The sequence below is a fragment of the Palaemon carinicauda genome, chromosome 31, assembly GCF_036898095.1.
Source record: "Palaemon carinicauda isolate YSFRI2023 chromosome 31, ASM3689809v2, whole genome shotgun sequence".
In the NCBI taxonomy this organism is placed as follows: Eukaryota; Metazoa; Arthropoda; class Malacostraca; order Decapoda; family Palaemonidae; genus Palaemon; species Palaemon carinicauda.
Window position 1 is genome coordinate 20792037 of NC_090755.1, and position 7930 is coordinate 20799966.

At 37.4% G+C, this 7930-nt stretch overlaps 1 protein-coding gene across 2 annotated transcripts in view; it reads left to right on the top strand.

Moving 5' to 3' along the window:
• Window positions 1–7306: 7306 nt before the first annotated feature.
• LOC137624335 (activating transcription factor 3-like) overlaps window positions 7307–7930 on the top strand; it is an 81261-nt gene continuing 80637 nt past the window's right edge. For both annotated transcript variants that reach the window (XM_068355021.1, XM_068355023.1), the window contains exon 1: window positions 7307–7481. The gene's annotated coding sequence lies outside the window, so the exon portion shown is untranslated. The remainder of the gene's footprint in view (window positions 7482–7930) is intronic.

The following is a 7930-nucleotide window of genomic DNA, read 5'->3' on the forward strand; positions in this document are numbered from 1 at the left end:
ACAATCAAAATAAAATATTTTTAGGAGAGAGAGAGAGAGAGAGAGAGAGAGAGAGAGAGAGAGAGAGAGAGAGAGAGAGAGAGAGAGATAGTTTTCTACATAGTAAAAAGAATTGTGGCAAAGCATTGAAAGACGAAATTTGGTTATAATTGTGAAGCAGATATCGGGAAGAAAAAAAATAGAATTAGAGGAAAAGGGACAAAAATGATTAGGTTTTAAGAAGAAAAAAGAAAGAACTAAAAGATCCCGAGTGTCTCCCAAGAGAAGACAACAAATAAGTAAAGGAGAAGCTTGAAAAATAAAGAATTTATTTTTCAGTGGCATAGGCCTATCAAGAGTCAGAAGCAGATCCCAGAATAAGACAACAAGCGATACTTGGACAGATAAGTAAAAGAGAAGCTTAAATTAAAAATTTATAAGTTTCAGGACTATAGGCCTAGGATTCAGATATAGGTCCCAGATTAAGACAACAAACGATACTTGCACATCATCATCATCCTCCCCTCCAACTCCTATTGACGCAAAGGGCCTCGGTTGGATTTCGCCAGTCGTCTCAATCTTGAGCTTTTAATTCAATACTTCTCCATTCATCATCTCCTACTTTGCGCTTCACAGTCCTCAGCTTTGTAGGCCTGGGTCTTCCAATTCTTCTAGTGCCTTGTGCAGCCCCACTGAACGTTTAGTGAACTAAACTCTCTTGGGGAGTGCGAAGAGCATGCCCAAACCATCTCCATCAACATTTGGCATTTGGCACTCGAGTAATCTCTCTTATAGTTTCATTTCTAATCCTGTCCCAATATCCTTCTGGGGGCTTTGTTCTCAAATCTACTAAATCTATTGGATAATGCTTCACTGTCATACCATGACTCATGTCCATAGAGTAACACCGATCTCACTAAACTGATGTATAGTATGACTTTTATATGTAATTTCAGGCGATTTGATTTCTAAATTTTACTTAACCTAGCCATTGTCTGATATGCTTTTTTCAATCTTTCACTAAACTCTAATTCTAAAGACCCTGTATTGGAGATCATAGTTCCTAAATACTTTAATGATTCTACCTCATTAATCCTCTCTACTTCCAATGATATTTCATCTTCCATTGCATACTCCATTCTTATCATCTCTGTCTTTCTTCTATTTATCTGCAGCCCAACCTTGTGTGATATTTCATGCCTTCTGGTAAGCAAGCATTGCAAATACTGTGGTGTTCTGCTAACATGGACAGCATCATCAGCATACTCTAGGTCTGCTAAATTCCTATCACCAATCCAGTCCAATCCTTCTCCACCATTTCTGACTGTTCTACCCATTACAAAATCCATGAGGAGAATAAACAACATTGGTGACCACACATTCCCTTGGAGTACTCCACTGTTCACTGGAAATTCCTTTGATAGGACGCCATTAACATTAACTTTGCACTTGCTATGCTCATGAGCAAACTTAATCAAATTCACATATTCATGAGGAATTCCATAATAGCGCAGGACTCTCCACAAAATTGGCCGGTGCACACTATCAATGGCTTTTTCATAGTTCACAAATGCCATCAAAAGGAGATTTCTATATTCTGCGCATTGCTGTACAACATGTCTCAAAATGAAAATTTGGTCAGTGCAACTTCTACCTTTTTCTAAATCCTGCTTGTTCATCTCTCAGCTTTTTATCAATATTTCTCTCCAGTCTATTGCAATCAGTCAAGTCTCCTTTTTTTTTTTTTTTTTTTTGCTATTTTCACCAACACTCCTTACTCCAATTCATCAGGGTTTGCCTCTTCATGCCACATTCTACAAGATAATCTTACAAGTAGTCTGAGAATCACTTAATTTTCAGTTAGTATCATCTCAGCAGTTATTCCATCGTATCCAGGGGCTTTTCATCTCCTGAGTTTTCTAATAATAGCTTCGACTTCAAACACACTGAACTCATTCAAGCTTGAAAAACTAAGAATTTATATGTCTCAGAAACAGATCCCAGAATAGGACAAGAATTATACTTGTCCAAATAAGTAAAAGAGAGGCTTGAAAAATTAAGAATTTATAAGTTTCAGAAGGATTGGCTTATTGGAATTCAGAAGCAGATGCCAGAAGACAACAAACGATACTTGAGCATATAAGTAAAGAAGAAGCTTGAAAAATTAAGAATTTGTGTTTTAGAATCATAGTCCTATTAGGATTCAGAAGCAGAGCCCACAATAAGACAACAACCGAGACTTGGCTCACAATGTGCGCCGGAGATTTTTCAGCCAAGAATGACAAGTTAAGAGAGTCCTTCGCGGATGAGGTTTACTTAATTACCCCAGGCGTGGGATGAGCACATCTTTGGCTGTGGACGACTACTCCGTCTGTTTCTTTAGTATTCAGTATTTAACGCATATTCAACGACGGGGTGGAAGTGCAAGTCATCTCGTATACATATACAGTATATATATTATTAATATTATCAGTATAAGCCGTAACCAGTCCACTGCAGGACAAAAGCCTCAGATTTGTCCTTCCACTCACGTCTGTGTATGGTCTTTCTATGCCATCCTATAATTGCATATTTTCTTACTACGTCAATCCATCGTCTTCTCTTCTTTCCCCTGCATCTTTTGCAATCTCTGTTATTATTATTATTATTATTATTATTATTATTATTATTATTATTATTATTATTATTATTAATGCTAAGCTACAACCGTAGTTGGAAAAGCAGAATGGTATAAGCCTAGTGGCCCCAACAGGGGAAATAGCCCAGTGAGGAAAGGAAACAAGGAAAATGAAATATTTTATGAACAGTAACATTAAAATAAATATCTCCTTTATAAACTATAAAAACTTTAACAAAACAAGAAGAGAAATAAGATAGAATAGTGTGCTCAAGTGTACCCTCAAGCAAGAGAACTCTAACCCAAAACAGTGGAAGACCATGGTACAGAGGCTGTGGCACTACCCAAGACTAGAGAACAATGGTCTGATTTTGGAGTGTCCTTTTCCTAGAAGAGCTGCTTACCATAACTAAAGTCTCTTCTACCATTACCAATAGGAAAGTGGCCACTGAACAATGATAGTGCAGTAACCCCTTGGGTAAAGAAGAATGGTGTGTATGTAGGCAAAGGGAAAATTAACCGTAACCAGAGAAATTGATCCAATATAGTAACTGTCCGGCCAGTCTGAGGACCCCATACCTTTCTAGCTGTAGTATCTCAATGGGTGACTGGTGCCTCGGCCATCCTACCACCTATTCTTAATGTTCATCTATTATATATATATATATATATATATATATATATATATATATATATATATATATATATACACTGTATATATATATATATATATATATATATATATATATGTATATATATATATATATATATATATATATATATATATATATATATATATATATATATATGTGTGTGTGTGTGTGTGTGTGTGTGTGTGTGTGTCACGTCACCCTACTTCCCTTAGCTTATGATTCCAAGCGTTAATCTTCAGAATTTCAGCAATCGCTGGGATGGGGTTGCAAGTCCCAATGCTCTTCACTGCTCTGGCTGCGAACAGCCACAGCTAGATAACAAACTGATACCTAATCCAAGCAAGTGCTTTGGCAAACTGGAATTAACGCAACACTCCTAGCGCTATCGGGTATCTCGACCGCCAACCTGACTAGACCCCTCGCTGGTTAGCCTTGTATACTGCTAAACTCTTTATCTACAATTATATATATATATATATATATATATATATATATATATATATATATATATATATATATACGCTAAACTTTTATCTACAATTTTATATATATATATATATATATATATATATATATATATATATATATATATATATATATGTGTGTGTGTGTGTGTGTGTGTGTGTATTATTGTATTTATATATACGCACACGCAATCTGTGACTCATTTTGGAGCCACTTTTCTAGACAAGTCTCTCTCTCTCTCTCTCTCTCTCTCTCTCTCTCTCTCTCTCTCATATATATAGAATTCCATTATTGATGTTGCACCTTTTTCCTACTGTAACATGTAACAGATGGACCGATGTGTTACGCTTCAAGATTTCAAAAAGCAGCTAACTAAAGGGATGAAGATATAGACTCCTAGGCCGTGTGCAACCACGTCTGTGGCTACTCTTTGTTTTGGCTCTTCTTGATGTTCGATCTCTCTTCAAATTATTGACCATATTTTTCATTACATTAATGAAAAAAGATGACGCGAAAATGTCAACAATGGCTTTAGGTAAGTGTGAATACCCTTTTATCTTATCAGGGGTCGGTAAGAGGGCTTATCACTAAGATAATCAAAGATACGGGGCGAGATAAGAGTTCAGCTGTTTGGCTCTTTTTATGATTTACTGAGTAGTCTGATAAGAGATTCCCTCATTTTATTACTCATATACTGAACGAGATAGAAACTATAAAATAGTTTCCTATATATGTCTTTTAGCACAGGATATAAAGAATGCCATAAATGATAGTGTTTGAATTAGGTAAATATTGTGTTGATGGTTCTTACTGTACATAACGGAAAGAATATATTTGCCAGCAGGGCCTATCATATTTGTAAGGAATTTTGTTTACTTCAAGATATTTCATTTACACTATAAATGAGGGGGGGGGGGGCAGAGTGATGTACTCAAGCATTAAGGTTCTCTATCTTTCTAGGGAGTGAAGTTGTCCTAGCACCCCTCCCTTTTTAAATCAAGAGCCGGAAGTGGTGATCGGATGAAATCTATTCGCTTTGAGAATAAAAAGCAGGGTTCCAACCACTGATAATTTAAATGAAAGCACGTTTATTATAGCTGATTGCTGAGGAGTTATTGGAATAAGAAGACATTTGATGTGTGCGTTCAAATGCAGGAGTCAATGATGCTGAGTCTAGAAGGATGTGAATCCCACTGATGAGCTTATCCATACCTGTAGAAGCCTCAAATGCGAAATGTTTCTGACCACGGTATTTCGTTAATATAAAACTGGTAAAATCAATGGAAGTAGACCGAAAGGAAGACCTAGACAAAAATATATATTGGTAAGAATGACTGGAGGAAGTAAATACGCAGCTCGGTTGCTGCGGAGAGCCGGAAATAGAGGTATGGCGGGCCATGATTGCCGACGTCCTTGGGGATAAGGCACCTGGATGATGATGATGATGTTGATGATGATAAAACTGTGATAGTGACTATATCGCACTGATTTTCTCTGGAGCCATTCTCTGTTATAGAAGGAATATATATATATATATATATATATATATATATATATATATATATATATATATATATATATATATATATAAGCCTATGTGGGTGGAAGATACCTTAACGTGGTAAAAGAGTTTGTGTATTACCATAACAAGCAAAGCTTTACTAGTAAGGGACACCCATACGAGGCTGGTTTGCTGTGAGGGATTAGACAAAAGTCTCCCACCATCACAAATTCGCAGTGAGCAGCGTGGTGATGAAAACTGTCCAAACCCCGGAATGAATAAAGACATGTCTGAGGTCTTTGTCCTGCAATGGACTAGAACTGGGTGGCATTTGAAGCTTTGAAGCGATAGAGCAAACATTGCCATATATATATATATATATATATATATATATATATATATATATATATATATATATATATATATATATATATATATATATATATATATTATCATCATCATACTTAGATGTCAGGATGCCAGAAAACTTTCAATCAATCAATCAATCCTCATCTCCTTCTACGCCTATTGCCGCAAAGGACCTCGGTTAGATTTCGCCAGTCGTCTCTATCTTGAGCTTTTAATTCAATACTTATACATTCATCATCTTCTACTTCGCGCTTCATAGTCTTCAGCCATGTAGGCCTGGGTCTTCCAACTCTTCTAGTGCCTTGAGGAGGCAATGTTTGCTCTACTGCTTAGACTGAATGTTTCACCTACGTCTATGAGTATCACAGGTTTCCATATCTAAATTATCAATATTTGTGATTCGATTCGTATTGTTTTTCCTAAATAACAACTATAATTTGCAGCCATTGGGTGATGTGCAATTTAAAGGGCATTAGTAACATTGTTACTGTCATAGCCTCGAGGGAAAAAAATAGTAAGAAAATTAGGAGTGGCTCCTGCAGGATTTTGTTGCCTCTTGTAAATCTGTTGTATGTAAGCTGGGTCGTCGTAGATCCCTCGTAGGAGTTCTTTTTGGTGCGTGCCACGCCCCCATGGAAAAGGGTGACTTGTGGGGATATGTGGGTGGGTGGTGGGTTGGCGCGTGGGTGGCGGTGAGTTTCCAGTTAGCGACAAAACTTCGTTCCCTGTTGCACCTTCTCATATGTCTATGTCAGCATTTACTTTCGTTCTGGCCCGTTCAGTAATTTGGTATCCAATCCACTTTCATCACGAGAACTATCATTATGTGATGCGAAGTTCGAAATAAACATAAAATTCTGAAGATTACCGGTTACTTGATCGCCTTATGACCTTAGCTTCTTCTAGGAGTAAGTCCATTCTAGTGAGTTTTGCTTCTTCTTTTTTTCCTTGAGAAAAATACACTTGTTGATTATTCAATTGCAATGGAGTCGTTTGAAGTGCTTTTTACGGTTTATGAATACTAAAAACATTGATATAACTATTCTAAGGCAAATCTGCAATTTCCAAAAATCCAAAAATTCCCTAGTACTAAAATTGGATTATGATGACATAGATGTTGATGCGGGAGCCAGGCAGTCTGATATTATAAATTGTCGTACCGCAGATATGTATGCGAAAGGCTCGAACGTGGCAGCGTCTGGTGCTAACCGGAACTTGCATTCTCTGATTATCTCGAATACCCAATCCGCATCGCTAAATTCCCTTCTGTTTGGCTTTTTAGAGTCAGAATAACCCTACGAATCCAGGCGAAGTTGGGCATCAACCGCCTGGCAGGAACGGTCAAGCCTCGGGCGAAATGGGCAAGCCCATCTCCGACACCGAGTAGTAACACTCTTCTTTATCACATAACCCCTTTATGTAGACCATGATATTGTCATCCCTTGCACCCTCGTGTGCAAAATTCCTCAATTTCAACCAAAATGTCATATAAATTTAGAATTTGCTTTCCTAAATTATCCAATTCACCTCCATGCCCACTTAAACTACCCAAAGAGACATTGCATGGGATGCGCGGGATTGTAACTCCACGCTTTTTCTCCCCATCTGCAACGGGCCAATCAACAACCATAGCATGACGTAGTGTAGAAGTTCGGCGCCAATGAGCTCGCCCGAAAATGACATCATAGTTAAAAATAGAGCCGTATATAAATTGGGTGCCGTAGAGGCGGGAATCAGTGGCCTAGTGTGCAGTGAGATGGTAGGGCGTAGGGGCGGTTTGGAACGGGGTGTGTATGACCAATTTGGATATATACCTCCTCACCAGGTTACAGGGTACACGTTGTACAGAGAAAGAGGAAAAATCGGTACAAAGCTTTGATAGAGCTGCAACTTAAAGGTAAGTTATCAGAAAAATGGCAGAGGAAAAAATATTTCGAACTTTGTCACGTGTCACGCCAAAGTTTCGCCGCAAATACCTGGTGAGGAAGACAGAAGAAAAATGAAAAAAAAAGATGATCAAGGATATACAATAATTAAACATCATCATTAGAGGGATTAGAGTTAATCTCTCTTTAAGAAGATTAGACAGTTGCGTCTAATCATTTATCAGTAATTATGGTATTTTTTTCAACCAGTTTCCCTGGGATGAACTCACGGTCCCAGACGTCAAGTAAAAAATTGCAATAAAGTTGCTAAAACTCTCTCTCTCTCTCTCTCTCTCTCTCTCTCTCTCTCTCTCTCTCTCTCTCTCTCTCTAATTAATGGAAAATATTTTGAAATCAAATCTTTTCCTTCGGTTTCAATGCCAGCAACATATTGTTAAGAATATTTGTAAACATACTGGAT